General features: G+C 30.8%; 1 long non-coding RNA gene and 1 pseudogene across 2 annotated transcripts; both read left to right on the top strand.

Moving 5' to 3' along the window:
* The first annotated feature begins 692 nt into the window (after nucleotides 1–692).
* LOC130821212 (uncharacterized) lies at nucleotides 693–7,829 on the top strand. Of its 2 annotated transcripts, none has more exons than XR_009045313.1 (3): nucleotides 693–2,602; nucleotides 3,367–3,483; nucleotides 5,953–7,829. It is a non-coding gene; the product is annotated as an uncharacterized LOC130821212 (long non-coding RNA). The 2 variants fall into 2 exon arrangements; XR_009045312.1 differs by having other exon boundaries at nucleotides 6,021–7,829.
* Nucleotides 7,830–12,585: 4,756 nt separating this feature from the next.
* Nucleotides 12,586–21,540, top strand: LOC130821213 (U-box domain-containing protein 5-like; annotated as a pseudogene).
* The last annotated feature ends 1,407 nt before the right edge of the window (nucleotides 21,541–22,947 follow it).

The following is a 22,947-nucleotide window of genomic DNA, read 5'->3' on the forward strand; positions in this document are numbered from 1 at the left end:
AAAAAGTTGTTTGTGGGTTAATCCTAGCTAGGAGAATCCTGCAAAAGGTATTCCAAGCAGTGACCCTTCCCACTTTTCAAACCACAGATTGATTACGCGAAGGAAGAGAATCACTAGTGAAGGACATAAACTTCCCGCAGTCTGGTTTTTCTTGTTTATTATATCATTAGCAGACTAATTCCATTCACATTATATTCATTTACTAAGATTCCTATTTGATTTTGTTTCCTAAGGATAAATTAATACCCACTAATTTATGCTTCATTAGCCTGCGTCATTTCATTCCCTTGCTGTTCCTTTTTTGGTATGTTCCCTAGAGTGACACCCAACTCAAGTGCGCCTGACCTTTCGTTTTTTTTTAAGTAGAAACATAAACCCTTGCCTTAGCCACAGTGGCAGTATTTAAGTTATTGGTGTTGGGTTAATTTCACATATCTTTCCTCGATCAACTTGCCTTAACTTAAATGTGGCATTTCATCATTGGCATTATTCTAGATGCAGTCTAATAAAGAATATCCAACTAAAATACAATTTTTTCGTAATGATAGAGTTGCTTTGTGAAGGACAAATTATGCAACTTGTATGTGAATTGGCCTTTTGTTGATTCTTCTTGATCAAGCAGGGTGATGACCTCTAGCAAAAAAGTTTAAATAGACTTCTATTTGTAGTTCAAAAATACGGTAATGATCGCATTCGCGGTCACGACATGGTAAAGGTGTAAGAAAATCAAGTTTTGGGCCAAAGATATTTATTAAACTGGCCCAAAACGTGGTTTTCTTACACCTTTACAACGCGAGATTCTTTTTTTTTTTTTTAAAAAACTTTTACAATGCGACGCAACATGTTTTTGCACCATGCATCTAGCTTCAGATTCACCTAATATCTGACTAGGGAGCCAAATTTATTGCATTAGTAAGGTAATGGAGATTTAATTAAGACTCCATTTACTTATTTCGTGACGCACTTCTAGTATGCAGGATGGCTTTAGGAATGCAAGTCACCACTTCGTTTTGTAAAACTTTTCCTGAAATGTAACACTAGACAACCGACATGTTTCCGATTGTAGTTCAGGTTACCAGGGATTAACGAATCATGTAGTGGTGAGCTAAACGAGAAATCAATATCGTAGTACTTAATATTTCTATGAAATGCATGAGTATCTTCTTAGGAACCAAGCATCAATGTCTGGCCCAAGCTGACATAATCATGTGTAGTGGTAAAGTTGCTAAACTAAATGGGGAATCACTCCACTTTATTTACATTTTGGTGGTTTTAGTGGATGTGGAGAAAGCTTCAAAAAGGTTTCATCACCACTTTGTACGGATCAAACAACCATTTATACCTAGCTACATGATGCCTTTTAGGCTATATCATATATTGATACCAATTATAGGAACTAATAAACTTCAATTGGACTCCCATCACATCTTTCAAGATCTTCTCCCTAATGATTCTTATATCTCTGTGGATTATGATTCTTCCACTTGCTTTTATTCAATCAAGATATGGACTGCATTTTATTCATTTTTGTGTGACGAATATTTCAGGTTAAACATATGGCATATACCTCTAAACATATTGCATTGCAATTTTTTTTTCAAATTATTTGCTACTAAGCAACTTGCTTGTAGCATCTAACCCTTTTAGTTAGTGGGATGACTATTGTCCATTCATTTTGATCAAATTCAGGTACTTCTTTGTCGCTACTCGGACAGAGAACTTGAATAATTTCTCTTTTCTATTCAGATATTTAATTTTTGTGCATGTTTGAGTGTGTTGATGTGGAATAAAGATGCTTACATTTATGGTTTTGACATTTTAATGGTCCTTGCTTTGCATTTAGTAATTTATGACCTAGTGGATTCTTGAAATGCCTTTATTATAATATGCCAATGGTGAATATCATGTGTATATGTACATATACAAATATCATATATATGTTGACATTTACTGCCTTATGTATGTATAGATGTTTTAATGACCATGGCTTGATTTTCTTATTAGCTGACCACGTATTTAGCCTTCTGCCATTGGGCTTGTTCGCTAGGCTTTCTTGTTGATATACATCTTTTCAGTGTCGGCCCAAAGATTTGAAAGGCTCGGGGCGAAACATTAATTATGAGCCCTTATTAATATATATATATATATATATATAAATATATTAATGTTTTTTTGGATGGGCCCGGGCACAAGCCCTTCTTGCCCTCTTATCGGGTTGACCAACATCTTTTGAGCTAGGCATAAGATGGAAGAAACATTTTCCTTATTCCAAGTCTTCATAGAGACAATTTGACAGGAATTGGAAGTGGTCATGGTTAATGATAAAAAGCTACCCTTAGAAAAACCACTCTTTTTTACCTGACTATGGTGTAAATTTTAGGACTAGAAAAGTTAAATGTGTGTTGATGCTGGATTGAAAAATGATTTTTTTTTTTGTTATTTTGTTGAGTTTACAAATTTGCGGAGGAATAAATCTTTGATCAATTGACATTTGTTTTCCAGGAAGGAAAAGAATCAGCTGGTTGAACTTGTTCTGATATAGCATTGGAAGAAAGGGGATCTAGAAATGTGAAAATGATATCCACTCAAAATGGTCTCCAAGGTAAATCATGATGATGATGCTAATATCTCAAATCTCTTATCGTCTCATTCTGTCATATGCATGTTTTATAATCACCAATAGTTATCTCTACACTAGTGTTCTAGTTTATTACTGAATGTGATGGATGTGATGATCGAATTAATAGTGATATTTTCAGGGTAAAAGAAAAAATTCATTGAATATTAGACTTAAATCCTAGACTTAAGCCTGAAATTAAATTTTTCGTTGAATCGAATCATGTCTTCATCTTAAAGCACCTAATGAGAAATGTGCCCAAGGCCCCAAACACTTTGTGTGAGATAGATGTATTATTCTTTCTACTTTAAGGTAAAATATGAAAAACTTGAATAGACCCAAGTGATTATAAAGACATGAGGTTTGTGAACGAATCTTATCGAGGCATATTTTGGTAATTTCTTTTTTTGACAAGACTTGGGCCTATGAATGGGGTGTACTTGTCTAAGCCTAGGTGTCTAGGGCCTAAACCCCATAGAATGAGCATTTGAGCTCTCTCCATGGCTCCTCACTTGTACGAATGTATGAAGAGTTCAAATTGTAACCCCGAAATGATGAATGTATGCCTAACCACTTGACTACACCTTTAGGATCGACCCATCTTTTGATACTTCATAATTTGAATACTATGTATGATGTAAATCACAGACAATTTCCTACGCATGATATTGTTCTAAAGATGACAATATGATTTTCTTATAAGAATTCTTTATGTGATGTGTTTTCATGTTTCATTTGATTTGATGCAGAGGTCGACTAGCAAGGACAGGGCTGAGAATTGAAGGGTGCGTGATAATAGAGTTTACGGGCGATGCGACTGTGTATTCCAATACTCTGCAATATCGTACGACATTTGACAAACACTGGTATATGTTTTTTCCCTATTTACTGGTGTTTCGCTGTTTTTTACAGGATAGTTACTTTGAGTTATACCGACTAAGCTGGTAATTGTCTCGTTTATTATGCGCTTATGGCTCCTAATCGTAGCTACATGGAACGTGGGATGTAGCCACGTCTCGCGATCCGGGAACGTTCGATTCAATCACCTCAAAACGTGACCCAAATAGCTCAAGTGACGCCCTGTTGTAAAAAACCTTTTTCATAAACGTATGTTAGCCTTCATTTACAAATTAAAGACAAGTCACCTAAACACATTTCCTTAAAGAAAAAAATCAATTTCATTTTTTTTTTTCAAATATATATTGATGTTTGCAAATTTTAATAACCGCAAACGTATGGTGTACGTGTAGCAATACGGGTTGAACTCAGGGAAGCAAGTTAACTAATTTGTTAGATTTATGACTGTGAGACACGGATCAACAAGTACTTAGGTTGAGAAACTAATACTACAATGCAATTAAAACTAATAATTACAGCTAAGACAATGATTAATATGAAAATAATAATAATATGACATATTCTAGGGCGTCGGGAATCACCTAATTCTAACATGACAGTCAATTACTCTCATAATTGTATGAATTTGAGTCTTTGGCATAATTAAACATGATTTAATTAATCTCAAGTTTCCGCTTTATTGATCAATATCGATTTAAGACCTTACTAGTGTTAATCCTCAAACTTCCGTTTTATTGGCTAAACTAATAGGAATTTAACTTAAATATATCTCAATCCTAAATAAATCCTAATCTCAAACTTTCGTTTTATTGAAAAGGTTAAATAAAGATATTTAAACTAGGATTCATTAAGCGTAGGTTTAATCATAGACCCAAATTTCACACAATCAATCGATAAAATATCATCCCATGCTTCGAATTAGAGTTTATACTCTAACCCTAGAGAGGAAATCTACTCACTAGACATGATGATGAACATGCAATTAATGATGAATGAAACCCTAATTGAAATACTAAACATGAAAATGATGAATAATTTTAATGCACAAAGATAAATAATAAAAATTAAGAAAACTTACTAATGGAGAAGAACATAAATATAAATTGCAATGAAATTAAATTTAACAATGTAGTTCAACAATGAAAGCTTTCAAAGAAGAAGAATAAAAACAAAATTCTGAAAATAAAATGAAAATTGACTTAATAATAAAAATAACTACCACTATTTATAGTGCTTCATAAGGTAACCGTCAGAACGCATGAAAAAGGCACCTGACGTGATGGCGACGACTCGTGACATCAGGGGCGACGACTCGTCACTTTGCTACTGCCTAGGTATTTGACTTCAGTGAATTAGTGACGAGTCGTGGCAAGTTGGAGACGACTCGTCGCTATGCCTCTGGAATGCTCTGTTGACTTCAGTGGATGTGCGATGAGTCGTGGCAAATTGGGGACGACTCGTCGCTTTTTGACATTGCTTAGCTACGACTCGTTTCTTTCCCTTGGGGCTTGTTTGGCTTGATTTCTTCACTTCTTTTAGGGGTCTTAGGCTATTTCTCCAAGCCTTCACCCTCTTATCACCCCCGGGACCTAATAAAACTCTGATTTTTGCCTCAAAATTACATAAAATACACTATTAAACCCATGAGACAAAAATATCAAATAACACTATCAACACTACCTAAAATCCGCTAAAACGTCACATAAGGAGTATAAAAATAACAAGAATAAGTACAAATAATCGCATTTATCATATATACACATTTTTATATATATAATGTACCTCGTACTCAATCGTCTCCGAGTTAATCTAAGTTGCGTTTCTTGTTTCCGTTCTCGTTCCTCGTTCCAAATCAAATGTTGTTCTAGGTAACAATGCTTGTTCTAATTTAAGTATTTTAGATGTTAATTTGCGATTTTTTTAATAATTGAGATGAAAATAATGCTAATAGTTGTAGAATATGATTCCTGTGTTCATTATCAAAGGATAACGTGAGCATTTTCCCTAAACCAAGTCTTTAGTTTTGAATCCAAATCTCAAGTTCTTGGACCCATAGAAACTAAAAATAATCCAATTTGGTCTGTTTTAGAACAGCTTTTGAACATTTTGTTCTTTCCAAATCTCTTTTTGAATGTATGAAATGTCAAAATTTTCGTCTTGGACTATTTACCTATTTTATAATTTTCTATTGTGTTGTATAAGACCATCTCAACATGAGATGTGCCTATATACAATCAGTCCATTACTCTAATGAATCACTCTAATATTGTAAGTGGTCACTTTAATGTTATAAGTGATTATTTTAAAAGTTTAAAAAGTGATCACGTTAATTTTAAAGTGCACATTGGGTTGGTCAACCCAATACTGATGTTCTCAACATAGGTTCGTCTCATCTGAGACATAATTTGTACTTCAAGAATACGATTGTTGCTCGAAAGCATACTCGATAACCTTATAAACTCCTTCAATTGTCTTAGATATGCGGGTAAATCTCCTCTCGAGTCAAAGGTTTCATTGGGTGCAATCTTCTTATCTCCTTTGGCAGGATTATTGTATGCCGTCTTCCAACCCTCCACAAGCTTTAATCTTAACTTCTTTGAGCGGGATCTTCAGAGCGTGATGATGATGGTGGTAAATCTTTTCATATGTAGTTTTATGAGTCTTATTCATAACTTCATAGTATGGCTTATGAGTTTTTTCTTAGCAGTTGCAACAAAAATCTTGGGTATCTCATTTGTTCTTATATATTGGTATCGAAGTACTTCTTCTTCAGTTATTGGGCATCTTGTTTGTCCTTTGAATTTTGTTGAATAAGTCGGTCAAATAATTCCAAGTGACCTTACACATCTCTATACCACTATTGGTATAATTGCTATACCATTAACCTCTCTACTTTTTTCAGGTTCATTCAAAGCCGCTTTAACTTCTAGCTTCTTAATTCTTTGCACAAATTATGTTTTTCTTAGGAAGTAATGAATATCTCCTAAAAAATCCTTACTCTTTTTAAAATAACTCGTCAACGTACCCTCTAATCAAGGGGTTCAATCTCGTATGAAGGGAGTAGTAATTTGGTAAAATTAATTCATAATTATCAACTATTTACCAACAAAGAAAAGCTAGAGTTAACGTAAAAAACAAACATTAACTTTTGTAATTTTGACTGGAACGATACGGACCAAACATACTTTTGGCTTATTTATGTGGTTTGCCGTTTGGATAAGGTCATCAAATAGTTATGTAACTTGGATGACTTTAATTTTGTATTTTCTTTTCTCTCGAATAGAGAAAAGCAGTTGTTGGTGCAAGTTCTACTGGAACGGGTGGGGGACCCGATAAAATGACACCATTTTTAAACGAGTTAACCAAAATTGACTGCCCCTTATATCGAGTGGAGCGCCGAATATGATTTTGAGAAGGATGGTCATGGATCTGCTTCCATTTTTAGGGTCTGAACATATAATATTTTGACTCTGATCTGAGTTTGATTTTGAATCTAAAAAAAATAAATGGATTTAAGTTTAGGGTTTTCAGATTCAAATATAGACTCAAACCTAACTTAGACCCTCTATCTAAATTCATTTAAAATTCAAACTCGATAGTCCCATCTTAGGCCTGTGTACCGCCATACCCACACTAGACTTGATCTACTATACAATTTAAAATTAATTTTAAGTTTATATTTGTTTGAACTCAATTTAGATTAATATACAACTTATAGATTCATTTTAATATTTTTTTGAGCTCATATTTGTTTGAACTCAATTTAGATTAATATATAACTTATAGACTCATTTTAATACTAATAAAATCTTTAAAATGTAAAAAAGCATTATTATTAGTAATTAAATCAAAACTCATTTAAGATTTGTTTAGTGCTCTAAACCCATCTGACCCGAAGAGTTTTGGTTTAGGTCTAAAATTTTTGGATCGTAAGGATCCAAGTCTAGGTATGGGTCCACTAAACATTCATGGATATAGGTTTTGAATTCAAATGGGCTCGACCTAGATCCTGTCCATCATCATTCATAATTATGAGGAATCAATTATGTTCTCACTTCGCACGGTGAAAATTATAAGTAATAGTTTGTTGATAATTTCAATGATCTCGGACCGGGTTAATAGACAAGAAAACTTGTCGAGCGCTCGACACACATTTTGACGGACCATATATAGTAACAGTCGCACCATGGTGGGCCATATACAACAGCAGTCGTACAATGTCGTGTTTAGTTGCACGCCATAAGCTTATTATGATTTATGACTATGTAGCCTGCCTGTCGGCTTGCCTAACCCATGTCATCATTTATTGATTACTTTCTCCGTTTCAAATTAGTTGCAATATTGGCAAAAATGGCACTATTTATTCAAGTGAGATCTTGTTTGATTCGTCTTATTGCAAAGATCATTAATATTAAATTTTTATAATTTTTTATTATTGATTATTAGAGATATTAAGGATTTTGAATTAGTGCATTGAATTGCGTAAAAAAACAAATGTTACAAGTAAATTGAAACATAGGAAGTATTTACTTCTTTCTAACTTTATTGCACTTTCGGATCAAACTAATATAATTTAATTGAATTGTTTATTTCATTCAGCTCAATACAGTTCAAGTAAAAAAGAAAAAAAAATTGTTTCCGCAAAAGATATTATGATACCATTAATAATTCACTATATATTCTATTACAACACTAATAATTTAAAGAAAGTTTTATTTATCGACCATTAGCTATAAAAAAAAAATCACTATTTTTGAATAATCTAACATATAACTTTTATTGCTGATGGTGGAGTCACGTGATTCACTTTCGCAAATAAAATTCATAAATAGGTATATTTGTAACGAATAATGTCGTAAGTAGGTATATTTCAAATGTTAATTTCTTAAAAGTTACATTTTTATTGAAATTATGAATATTACTTATTTTTTTTCTTGATTCTCCGTCGAGATGGAGTAACAAGATTCGAGTCTCTTTCACTTGTTATATTCATCAGCCCCAGATCTTTTCCTTTCTGTTGTATGTGTGGATGAATTATAGTCAAAGTGCAAAACAAAAAAAATAATGCATATCCTAATCACAAACAAGATTCCAATAACAATTATTAATTATAAATACACAAAAACTTGGACAAGACCGTCTTATTATGAGACCATTAATTTGGGCCGGTCCAATTTACGCATGTAATAATATTTTAATTTTTTGGGCATTTATAAATTTTGATCTTAAAGGTATCAATTTTGAAAAATCGAAACCTTTAAGATCAAAATTGAAAAATGCATAGAAAATGAAAAATGCCTACAATGTTACATGCGCGAATTAAACCGGCTCAAATTAACGGTCTCATTATGAGATCATCTCGTCCAAGACCAGCTGTTTTAAATACTAGTACTAACGAAATATATTTATAAATTATAAAAATCGATTAACCTCGTTATAATTGGCCTGCGCATATGAGCCACAAAATTTTCAAGTTATTGGTCTAACCAATGAATAAGGCCTAAAATATTTTTTCTTTGGATAATACAATTGAAATACCTCACAATTGTTAAGGCTTATTCTTGAATTGGACTTTGATAGGAATTTAACATATGTAAATTAAAATAAGATGTTTATGAGAGAATTTTATTCAGATCTCAATTTTATTTAACGTCTCAAATTTAAAATTGTATATTTAAAAAATTTTCTTAATGCCAAATCAAAGATAAAATATTACACATTTATTATTTACCACACTAAAAATAAAAATGGGCATTTGTCATTACATGGACAAGGGAAGAGGCCGGAGAATTGATATTGTTAATCAATTACTTTTAATTTGTATTTTATTATTAATCTCTAAGTTAAATCATGATAGAATATGATGTTGCTTGATTCGTTTCTATGTAAACTTTATTAATAGTAACATTTTAGTCATGATAGGGTCAGTCTTAGGCACGATATAAACATAGGCAGCCGGGTCGGCGATATGAGGAGGCAAGAGGGGCCTGTACCTGGGCCCATTTCAAAAAAAATTAGAACAAGCCTAACCCAAATTCATATGTATTTAATCTTGATACTCCTACTTTCAGAGCCGTTTTGAAAAATTTGAAGGTCTCGTGCCTACTTTTTCACTTCTATATAATAATTAGGGGCCCAAAATAATAATCTTGCCTCGGACCTCTCAAAATTCAACGCGGGCCCTGATAGACAGTCTAAAAAGCAGATACAAGACAACATGATCACCCATATCCTCCTTTTCCTTCCCACTTGACACCATTGACGTCCAGTCGTCCACCGTTAAAATCAGTGACATTACTTGATCCCCATTGACCACTAGTTCACTACCATCCTCCTACTGTCCTAAATTAAAATGTTCATGGTTAAATAACTTTAACCTCAATAAAGTAAAAACTTCAAATAATTATCATCTTTAATGCACTAGCATGCACCAGCAAGTAAATCATCACACAGCCTGGCCTACCGGCCACCACCATCTTTAGATTTTCAAAATCCTATCCAATTGTTTTTTCAAAAAATTACGGTGAAAAAAAAATCTTAATAAATAATATTTATTTGTAAAGTTAATAAATCACCCTCATGTAGTAGGATGTGATAGGGTGAGAGTTTTGTTATTTTAATTTATCTTTTTCGATTTTATTTATTTTAATATTATTTTTTTTTCTTTTTGTAGTGATTTACTAATCACGGTTATTGATTATGAATTTTTGGTAAAAAAAACTACTCCCTTCGTTCTCTAATGTTCTTTCCATTTGGAATTTTCATCTTAAGAAGAGAGAAATTTAATTAATGATTTTGATACATATTTAAAAGATATAATAGTTCCATGTGAGATCTCGTAAGATTCATCTTAATGTATAATTTTTTATTATGTATTTTTAATAATTTTTTATTATGTGTGTTTAGAGATATTAAGATTTAAAATTTGCTTTAAAAATTATGCAAAAAGTATACAAGAACAACAAAAAGAAACAGAGGGAGTAATTTTTACTAATTTACTTATAACAATATCAATTTTTGTTTAGCTAGAATAATATCAGCTTAGGAGTATTTACCTAACTAGAATATACCAATATTTATTAAAAATTAGGTGGTTATTTGACAAAAAATTGAGATAAATTAATAACTAAACAAAAATTAATATTATTCTATATTAACAACCCCTTACTAGTATTATTAATGGTTGATCAAAAGTTTGTATTACTATAATGTATTGTTTGAAAACAAGTATTTCATTTCAACTCATGGATTTCAATTATGAAATCGTAAATGAAGAATTTGAGAATAATAAGGTTTGAATAGTTATTTTCAAATTCTCAACTTTATCTACTTTAAAAACAATGGTGCAATTTGAAATAAATTTAAATTTGAACATTTTTAATTTGCCAAACAATAAATTTGAATCAATTTCAAATTTCCAAATGAAATTATCATTCCCAAACATGACATAAAGAAATTAACAAATATTTGTACTATTTAGGTATTTTTTTTTCTTGTAGAACCACTATTAACTCATTAAGCTAAGATTCATCGATAATAAACCTATTTTAATTTTTAAATACAATATTTTTAAATATATTAGAATATGTTTTAAACATTTTATAATATAAACATTAATTGTATTATTTAATATAGCATAAAATTTGAAATTGATCCTCAAATAACGCATCAAAATATATGTTATATTTATCTTTTATCATTTCTAATTTATTTTTTTGAAATATATTGTTATTCTTATCAAAAAAATACCCCATAACATTCATTAGCTTTTGCCTTATAAAACTAAAAATACTTATGCATTTATAAGGGATATGGATGGGGCTAGACGCTAGTGTTAATGAATAGGTTTTTTTTTTTTTTTTTTTTTTTTTTTTTTTTTTTTTTGTTCCTGTTTTAGGAAAATCTAGAAAATTAATACTAATATACATCATCCGTTCTATATTAGTTGCAACATTAGAAAATATAACATTATTCATTCATTTCTTTTAATTTGTGATTAATTTTTAATCTATAAGTTAAACTATAGTCAAATAAAATCTTGTTTGATTTGTCTTATTGCAAAGATTATTAATATCAACTTTTTATAATTTTCTATTATGCCTTATTAAATATATTAAGGATTGAATTAGTATATTGAATTGCGTGAAAAAACAGATGTTGCAAGTATTTTAGAACGGAGAAAGTATTGAGAAGTTAAATAAATTCAAAAAATAATTGAAGAATAAGAATATAAGGAAATCTTTAAAAAAAGAATTTAGGGAATGGAAGAAAAAAATTTGAAATAGAATATAATTATCGTAAAATGTAAATGTAAACGTAAAAGTGTATTTTTGATTAATTTCGGGATAATAGTAACAAAAAATTGTATTTTTGAGTATATAGAAGTAGTATATTAATCCCACACAAAGTGTTGTCATTCATGGGGTTGTTTCATTTATTTTTGGGCCCTAGTGTAAAATATAAAAAGAAACACCTAAAAAGTTAAGGCGTACTAATAATATAATGCTTTTTATTTTGTATTATTGATATTTTAACTATTTATAAAAAAGTCATATAACTAATATTACATATATCAAAATTATAAATTATGTTTAAGTTTTTTTTGAAATTATAAATTATATTTAAGTTAATATAATCTTATATTAAAAATTTATTTTTTAGGGCAGAGCCGACCATGTTCATTGAATTGACTAATAAAGGAATGAAGGAATTGAAACAAAGAAAAGTTGTCGACTTCGAGTCTACTTAAAAGAAAAAAAAGGTTTAGTCGTTGAATTGACTAGTATTACAACAATATGACAAAGTATCATCAATTTTAATTGCAACTTTAGGATTTTTTACGTGGATCAATACCCTAATTTTATTTTTAATATTTCTAATTATGTATAATAAAAAATTATAAAAACTTGATGTTAATAATCTTTACACAAAGACGAATCAAACAAGATCCCACTTGACTATGTTTTAACTTATATATTAAAAATTAAGTGAATAGTGTATATACTTCCAATATTAAAAGTAAATTGAAACGGTGAAAGTAAGTAGCAGCCCTTTTATTATTTAAGTATTTAGCATTTGTTTTCTTTTTTCTTCAATCATTCTTTCTTAAACCTTAATACTTCTACCTTCTTTTTTTCATTATTACTTTATTGTTTATATATTAATTTGTTCCTAAAAAAACCCTGAATTAACCCAATTCTTCTTCTTCTTGCTCGTAACGTGCGTTGTGATTCTGAAGTGTTGTTGTAATTTTTCAAATACTTTTCTGGGTTGTTCTTTTGGTCATACATCTGGTATAATCTCTTTTTTTTTTTTTCTCTCTTTTAATTTTTTTACTGTTATTTTTTACTTAAAATTATATTTAGTTTGTGTTTTTTATTTTGCTTGTTGTACTCTTGCTAAGAAAAGGGAAAATGTTTATGTTTTTAGGAATATTTGATAAAACTTTTATTGATGTGAATAATGGATTAATAGGTTGAGATTCTTAGTTTCTTAGAGCATTCTTGAGAATGGCTATTTTTAAAGGATTTGACTATTTATTTCTTTTTTCTCTTTTTTAAATTTTTCGTTTTTTCACTTATTTTTTTCCTACACCGTATACCGTTAAATTTGAACTTTTTTGACCCCGAAGTTAAAATATGAGTTTTTTTAGGTATGAACATATATGTTTATTTTTAAAGTGACAATAATAAACCACTAATTTATTTCAGTTAAAATAAGTGTTGATTTGTTCAACTAATGTAATTAACGAATAAAAAACAACAAACTAAGAATAACACTACTAAGGAATCTAAGAATAACACTACTAAGGTACCTAGATTCAATTAATATCAATAATCAATAAAAAGTTAAAAAATATCAAACGATAACCCCTAACTAATAACCTAAAATCAATAATTAATACACAAGTACTCCTTATTAAGGTAATAAATCGTTATTGATTATGGAAAAAAAATATTTTTTTATTTTTAATTAAAAAATTCAAGTAAATAAAAAAAATTAAACTTTCAAAATAACAGGGTCTGAAGCAATCACTCATGCTACTAATGTGGTTGAGCCGGCCGTGACATCGTATTTCTCCTTTCATTTATCTACCATTATATTTATTTTCATAACTACTTATATTTTCATGTCAAGATAAATTTAAATTTGGTATTGAAACTAAATTATTTTTTTAGAAAAGTTAGATTATCTGAATCCATTTTTTTTTAATATTTGGAGAATTTTTGTGGGTTTTTAACAAATAAAAGAGGTAGAAAATTAGCATAAAAATATTTGTTTATGAAAATTTTTTAAAAATAGCAACATTCGTCTCATTTTAGATCTCAAAAATTATAATTGATATATATATATATATATATATATATATATATATATATATATATATATATATATATATATATATAATTAATTAATTAATTAATGAAGAAAATAGCCATTTTAGAAAATAACCAATCAAAATACAATTGTTATAATGTGTTAGCATGCCTTTTAAATCTCCAATTATAATACGCCATGTGGCAGTTTCTTTAAAGAATGACTTCGACTATGATCATGCCATTTTTTATGAGATGACCCAATATTAAGACATTGTTAACAATGTAATTTTAGAGGTTGAGGCTATTACCTCTAAAATAGGTCATTGTTAACTATGCTCGCTCTTACCATTTGAGGTTTTGGAACAAGTGAATATAAGCCATAGTGTTTCTATCCTTAATCCCATGATGTTTAGCTACTTATTGCCTTAGGTCATAAGGAAAGGAAATAGACTGGTGTCCATTGCTTTGACTTAAAGATATTCAAAACAGATTCGATAACTCGAAATTTACCCGACCTTGTTACTGAACCCGATTTCACCCGACGTTAAAAATATTTTACAATGATGCAAAAAAACAATATGAACACAAAACCTGATTTCAAACTAACCCGAATCACGTAATCTGAATGAATACCTCTACTTTGACTAGTGTGCTTAGAGGTGTTCATTTGGGTGATCGGGTCGGTTTCAGATGACTATCATTCGGTTTAGTTGTATTTCAGATTGATTATTTTCGGTTGCGTGTTACGTCGAGTCACACTCGAGTTGGGTCGGTTAGTCACGGTTCAGTTATTCGAGCTATCGAGTTAGCATCGGTTCGGTGTCGATTGAAGTTCGTGTCGAGTGTCAATCGGTTTCGGGTTGTCAGCGGTTAATAATTGGTTCGGTTTAACCGGATACAGATCGGGTTTAAGTTTTTTTTTAATAGAATTCAGCTACGTATTACTAATTACAACCGATCGAGTCAATATAAGATTAAGTTGTTAGTCATTTTAATTGATGACAAGATTGCCTTTAATTAATGCAAAATAGTTATTAGTGATTATTATTACTTTTACTTGTTTGATCGAAAATTAAAATTATAAAGTTTCTATTAATTTTCATCTAATTTGATTAAAAGTAGTTAAATAAACATTGACCATTAATTATTAACTCTAAATATATGAACCCATGTATTTATAAAATTTAATTTATTAAAATATCTAACACTTTATTAGATTAACTAATAAGATGATTGAATATGAGTATATCATACTTCATTGTTAAAAACTAGTTTAGGTTTACAGCAGTTCGATCTAAAATTTGTTCGGTTTAAGTCGGTTTTAGCCGGATCGAGTTCGGTTTCAAGCATGATTTGAGTCAGATAGAACTCGGGTCGGTTATTATTAGGTTCGGGTAATTTCGGTTAACGGTTATGTGTCGGTTACAGCTCGGGTTTAGCTTTCCTTCGGTTATCAACCGATTCGAGTACTATCGATTTGATAAACCTGAAAAAGAAATATATTTTTGAGTCTGTTTACTTTCGATTTTAATTCGAATTTCGGGGGATGTTGAATTTTTTCACTATTGTTTATGCCCTACTATTGACGCTCACGAGTTTGTTGTGTTCTGGATGGCCAGCCTGTTGTCTTACACAACTTGGCCTTACGTCACTTTCGGTGTTACTTTACTTTTTAATTTGATAAAGACAGATCATTTAGAGTTTAATTATTGTATATTCAGAATCTTACTCCCACGTTGTTGAAAATTATTTACTTATATTTTTAATTTATATTTTATTTTTAATTTATAAATTAAATATAATTAAGAGAAATTTTGTTTGATTCATATTAATATAAAGATTATTAATATTTATTTTATAATATTTTATTATATACAATAAAAAAATATTAAACATTAAATATGTACAATGACTAAAAAAGTAAATAAAATATTTTTAGTGAAGCAGAGGTAGTATTTTTGAACTAAAATTAGCTTAATTATGTAGTAGTATGTTTTTTCAGGGATATTGTTGATTTTATATGGGGACTGATGCTGCTGAAGTGCTGGACTCAACAATACATACTCCTGAAATAAAGGTACGCTTCGTTTCTTTGAGTTTGCATCTTAACTCGCTTCATTTCTGTGAGTTTGCATCTTAACTCTAATATCAATACTAAGGGTATTATTGTCCTTTTCTTCAAATATATGTATATAACTTGGCAAAAATAATTGATCCTTAATGTATCATGTGTGTCCTTTTAGGATATTTTTATATTTATAGTCCGTTTGGTTAGTAATACTAAATAGTAATAATGAAAATAATTTATAGTGTAAAATTTTATTAAAAATTCCAAATCATTCTCAGGGTGATAAAATTTTAATCACAAAAAAAATTTTTGTTTACAAGTTTTCATTACTACCTAATATCATTTCTCTCAACGGTAATACATTGGAATGCATTTTATGAAGAAATGAGATGATTAAAGTTGGACAAGTATAGCCATCAAAGTAGCCAAGAGATTTTTCAACCAAAATTACACTAGTCTGTTAAAAGTACTTATTTTTGAAAATATAGAAATATCTTCCGTAGAAATATATAATACTTCCTTTGTTCCATAATACTTGCACCAAATCAACTTTTGCACTATTTGTCATTCTATAGTAGTTTACATATTCAGCTATTATACGAGAAAGAAACATAGTCACGTGGGATCTTGTTTTATTCGTCTCGTCGCATATGTTATAATATCAAATTTTTATAATTTTTAATTATGTATAACTCTAAATATAAATGATCTGAAAAACACATTAGATTATATAAAAATGTATTTCGTGCAAGTATTTTAAACAAATTTTCAGCTTACTACAGATAAAGATATAGAAAATGAGTCCTTATATTGAATGCTGCAGGTGCATCTGTCAATGTGTAAATTACTCCTGGGACTTGTTGATAGAATCTTGAAAATAATTCCAGACATTGAAGCATCTCGACCTTGCTCGCAAGGAACGAAAGCACTTTGTGACTTGCATAATGCATTGAACGCAGCCAAAGTAGTTGTTCAAAATTGCCGCACATCGAGTAAACTCTATCTGGTACATAAAGTTTTTAGGGCCTAAAAGATATTTGGTTTATTTCATGCGGTAATATTAAGTTTTTGGTTTTTTCACAAATATTTTTTAAATTTGTTTGGTGACATTGAGCTTTTAATTTTTTCATGTGGTGGATAAAATGTTAAATTTTTAATTAAATTAAGTACTTGTTTCAATAAGATTTAGAAATGTCTGGTTAATTAGGGTGATAACGACGTTTGTTTTTTGAAAAAAGGTCATTGCGTTGGATAAAAATAGCGTAAAGTTAACAAAAAAACTTCCCTTTTGTCTACCACGTGGAAAAAATTAGAAGGTCAAGGTCATCACATTGATAAAAAAAAGTTCGTCTACCCGTGGAAAAGCCGAGAATTCGGGTTAATCAAAACGAATTTTTCAAAATATTTTTTCATATACAAGATTGATATTAACTTGAATTAAATTTAAATATAATTCATAATTTTTGTTATGTAATATGAATTATTAGGTTTTTTTTTAATATATTTAAATATGAAAAATAAAACTCAAAAGGAATAGTATATAATTTATTGCGCTTTAAGTTTTTAGGTGATCTTTTTCATTTGCTCTGGGCAAAAAAAAAATGTATGAGACGGTCCTTGGTTCTGGTAATTAATGTGTGTAGGACATATTATAGATACTGGTCATTTTAATAGAGTTTTGTTCAATTTACTTCAGGCAATGACAAGAGTGAACGTGAAAAAGTTTGAGAAAACAAAAACTGTTATGGACCAAAGTTTGAGCCTACTTCAGAATATGGTGCCAATTGCTTTGGGATTGCATGTAATTTCTTTTTCATATTATAATTTGTTATTAAATTTCATCTTATATCTGAAGAGTTAAATTTCATGTGGGTTTTCTTTGTCGTCACAACAAAAACAAAAAATTTGGCGTCAAAAAAAAATTAAACCTGTTTCCGAAATGCCAACAAAAATGGTGATGTACTTGTTTTTCACAAAGCAGCGACAAAGGGATTTTGTTGGCATTTTTGTTGTCAAAGTTGGCGACAAATATCGTCATTTTTGTCACCAACCTTATGGGCGGAAAAAAATTCAAATTCAAATTTCAAAGTAACTTTTTTGTCGCTAAATTCTAGGGAGCGGAAAAATAAAATTAAATTCGAATTTTTATAGAATAGAAATTGCGGTTATAAATGGGAATGAAACCCCACCGAAATAAGCACAATTGGCAATGTTTCTCAAATTTATTATTTTTGATTTTTTTCCTCAAAAACGAATATTTTTCCATAGGGGAAAAAAATCTATGAAAATATAAGGTACGTTTATCAATTTACTGTTGGTATATTTTTTGTTTTATTTAAGCTTCTAACCTAACTGGATGACATTTGGATTCTACAACACAAAGAAGTACATAGCGGGACTTGAATTGATCAGGGAGGATTGATTGTTGCATTAACGGGTGCATGATCTACTGGGGAGGATTGGCGCACCAGTTCAGGTGTCGCTATGTGACTAAAAGGTCACAAGTTTGAATCAGCCTCTTGCAAAGTTGCAAGGTAAGGTTTGCCCTCCATTACACCCATGTGGTGGGAGTGTGGGACCGTTCTAGTGACAAAAATTTATTTGTCACTCATATATGGGCCAAACATCTCAACACTTGCCACACTTTTGATTGTCGCCCAAAGTCATTTTTCTTGTAGTAAACCCCCTCTTTTAAAGGACACTTTGTGCACCCTTTTTCTTAACGGAATCTTGTGGCCAAATTAGTAAGCAGCTATGTTGTGTATTTGCAGATATCAGAGATACTTAATGATCTCAGGGCTTTAAAGTTCTTAATGGACGCATGTGAAGAATTGGCTGGCAAAGCATTACGTGCTATACTGCAACAAGACGAGCCTCAAGCTGACAATCTCGAGATAGACTTGTTTCTGTACGCAGCGTCACAGCTTGATCTTAAATCTGAAAAGGATCTTTTGATTGAGGAAAGATGCTTGAAAAAACTGCTCAATGATGTAAAACAAGGAAGCTTAACAAGAACTGCTCAATACTCGAAGTACCTTTTTAATCTCCTGAAGAAGCATCGTAAGCTGATTTTGCCGAACCAAACAAGGACTTCCTCGATCCAACTTGATCAAGCTTTAATCTCGGTAGAGTCAAATACTGATGACCATTGTCGTTCGGGTCATGAGATTTCAGACCAAAGTATCGTCACACCAATGTATGGCTCCTTGGATAATACGAATTCCATTCGTAACACTGCAAGTTCTATGAATGATATTGATATTCAGATAGATATGAGCAACTTATCCCTTGGATCTATTGATAGCAGTTACAATACGTTAGTTGCTAAACTCGAAAACAGCTTTGGTAGTAACAAGTCATCCAAGAATGAATCTCCTAGATTTCAATCCTAGCGTAGAAGAGATTAGAACACAGTTCTTGTCTAACATCAGGGGGTTCAGTTGGGAATTGCAGTGTGCTGCTATTCGAGATGTTCATACGTACTTGATAAGTCATAATCCGTCTTGGGGTTTTGTCACTTCTGAGAATTTTCTTGACCCGTTAGTGTCGTTCTTGTTAGATGCTCTCGACAAGGATGATAGACAAGCTCGACAAGATGGGAGTCAGCTGTTTTTAGTTTTTCTCCGAGCAGACAGGTAGTTTTCGTTTGTTGTTAATGTGATTTTTTGTTTTTTGTTCATTTGTAGCTTGAGATGAGGATTGATATGAATAGGTGTAACTAAACATGATTTTGTTATGCATTCTCTTCTTTAGGGCAATGGGGGAAGTTGATTAGGGCGTAATGGATTCTGTAAGAACAGCTTAAGGAACTTAACTCAACCAAAAGTTTAAGTTGATGGTTGAGGCCCCAAGATATGTTCTATACTCTAAGACTCCCCCTCACACGAGAGCCCTTTAATTTTGGCTAAAAGTGTGGATGCAACACAAACCTCTTCATACCTAGCGCTTGATTGAGATTTGAACCTGTGACCTCTTGTCACACTGGCTCTGATACCATGTCAAGGAACCAACTCACTCAAAAGCTTAAGCTTATAATTGAGGCCCTATGATATGTTAAGTACTTCTAAAGAACACTCACAATTGAAGCATGCTTAATTGAACAAGCTCTAGATAAAACAACTTTTAGAGTAGGGTCAAAAGATACATATAGTATGCTTACACTTACGGCCCGTTTGGTAGGTCGTAATAAACCATGGTAATAGTTTTGAAAACTAGTGTAATTTTGGTTGAAAAATCTCTTAGCTATCTTGATGGCCATGCTTGACAACCTTCAATCATCTCGTTTTGTTTATAAAATTCATTCCGATGCATTACCATTAAGAGAGATGGTATTAGGTGGTAATGGAAATTTGTAAACAAAAAAAAAATTTTGTGATCAAAGTTTTATCACCATGGGAATGACATAGAACTTTTGATGAAATTTTACACTATAAATTATTTTGATTACCACCATTTAGTACCACTAACGAAACGGGCCATTAGTATTCAGAAAGTCTAATAAGTGGAATGGCGTTTTACAGATGGGAACTACATATAAGTGTGCATGTATACACTTTCTTAGCTTCTGCTCTTGCAACAGAACCTGCTGCAGAAACCCTTGCCATCATGGAAGTGTTATCTTCTCGAGTTCCTTTGTCCAAATTTGCGGCTTCTGGTGCTCTTTGTGCTTCGATTTTAAAAATTCTCGAAAGCCATAGAAGGGATTTACAAGAATCAGCCCTTAAAGTACTGCATAATTTTTCCTCGAGTATCGACAATTCCTCTTGCAACTTAGCTTCTGATTGGGTACCTGTTCTTGTTCATCTATTGAAAGATAGCTCAGTTGCTGAAATTTGTTTAGGCATATTGGAAACGTTATGTAAATTTGGCGAGACTGGGCGATCAATTGGCGAGACTCAAGGCTTCATTCCATCTATCGTTAAGCTACTCGAGGATTGTGATCGCAAGGAACACGAATATGCAGTTAGTATTCTCCTCGCTCTGTGTTCTCAGGATGATTACTATTGTGATTTGGTTATGAACGAGGGTTGTACACATTTGATCGAAAATATATCAAATATTGGAAGTGATAAGGGGAAGGTCATCGCAATGGAATTGCTTCGGCAGTTGGATATTAATCATCATTACGAGCAAGAACACCCTAGATCGAATATTGAGCAAGAGCATGCTAGATCAAATATTGAGCTAGAACGCCCTAGATCAAATGTCGATGTATCCAAGGCTCGTATTGAAAACTCTAACGGAAAGTCAACCAAAACATCTGGTTTTTTCAGCAAGTTCAAAAAGAGGAGATGTAACATTATGAAGTGGAGAAGAATTATTTAGCTTTAGGGTTTAAGTATAAGTAGTTTGGTAAATGGTAAGATGTAAGAATGTATATAGCATTCATGATTTTGGGCATAACATAGATATACAAATGGCTTGTTTAGTATTAGGTGATAATTGGAGACAAGGTACTTTGTTTTTACTTCCATTAATTACCTTCTACCAAATAGACCATTAGGGTTTGTTAGATTAGTGTCTAATTTATCTTAGGTTTGGATGAATCCAATTTGGATCTTGTACTAATCCTCTTTTGCAGTGTTTTGTTACTGTGTCTGGCCCTTAAATTACCTTGTTATAGAATACTGTTTCAGAAAAGCGTATAAAAAGAAGTAGCAGTGAGGTTATTTGGTTCTTTATTGATTTTAGTTCAATCACAAGAAAATGTAGAGTCTTAGACATATGAACTAATTAAGCAGTTGTTCGAAATCTTAATTGTAAGGTGTCTCGGCTCTATATATTGTTATGATTAATGTTAGGTAGCGGAAGCAATAAATAAGTGATGGAACAGTCGAATATTGTAATGTCGTGTATGTTGCGATTAATTAATAAGCTAATTAATTAGTGCAAATTATTAGAATAAAATGCAATAATAAACAAACAAACATCAAATATTAATGCGTCAAAGTTCCTCCCTAAGAGTTAGTGTTTATAAAATGTGTTATAAGGAATTGATCTTAAAGCTCACCAATAAAGGTATTACAATGGCGGAGTATGAATTAGAATTATAGAAAATAATACGGGGTCAAAGAAATAGAGATTACAAAAGTGCATGCAAAAGTAGAATCAATTGAAGAAAGTTGGGAGAAACATCAAAAGGAGTAATAGCCTTGATTGCTCGTTTGTGCGGTGATTTTTTTATTTGAGCAATTGAATTTTTGAAATTCTATTTCTTTCCACAATTCATTCGAACCTCTAAAGTTATAAACTTTTGGTTATAGCCACGATAAATATATACTCTATCAAAGGAGGGGGTAGATTAGTCTTTTTTTTCAATTTTCAAACCTTTTTTTTTTTTTTTTACTTTTTCCTTGATTTTTACTTTTTTTGAGTTAATATCTATTGTAGCATATGTTTTAAGCAAACACACATGTGATGAAAATGGTTTATAGTTTTTCCTTTTATTTGAGAAATGCATACAAATAATTAGAAAAACAATCATGTCTCTATATCCTTTTTGTAATGATTTCCGCTTTTCATTTTAGTAGTTTTGCATCTTAAAAAAATATATATATAGAAGTGCAAAAATCTTCTGGCACTTTTCATTTCAGCGAAGCGAATTTTTATCTTATAAAATATAAATTTTAAAGTGCATTACAAATTACAATAGCTCTATTATACTTTAATCTCTTAAGTACGCTGTTTATCCTTTTGAGTTTATACCATATGACTCAAAAGTTATCACTTATTTAAGTTATATGGTAATAATTCAAAGGAACGGAAAAATATATTAGCTGGGTTTATTTGATATAGAAGTAGATTTTATTCTATTATATTCTATTATATGGCTAATACTTTCTATAAAAATCAACCTGATTTGGTTTTCGGTAAAAATTTACAAGTAATTTGCAGCCAATTTATTGTCCATTAAAATTTGTTCTTTTTTTAATTAGAAGGTAAAATGAAGAAAATGGGGGATAGCTAGTGAAAATCAAATCAATAACTTAAGTCGAGGAAAGTAATACTTACTCCAACTGAAACAAGACTATTCTCAATTTTGTATTTATTGAATTCCAAACTTCCAATACAATTCAAAGTTCAAT

Source organism: Amaranthus tricolor, chromosome 8, assembly GCF_026212465.1.
Source record: "Amaranthus tricolor cultivar Red isolate AtriRed21 chromosome 8, ASM2621246v1, whole genome shotgun sequence".
NCBI classification, from domain to species: Eukaryota; Viridiplantae; Streptophyta; class Magnoliopsida; order Caryophyllales; family Amaranthaceae; genus Amaranthus; species Amaranthus tricolor.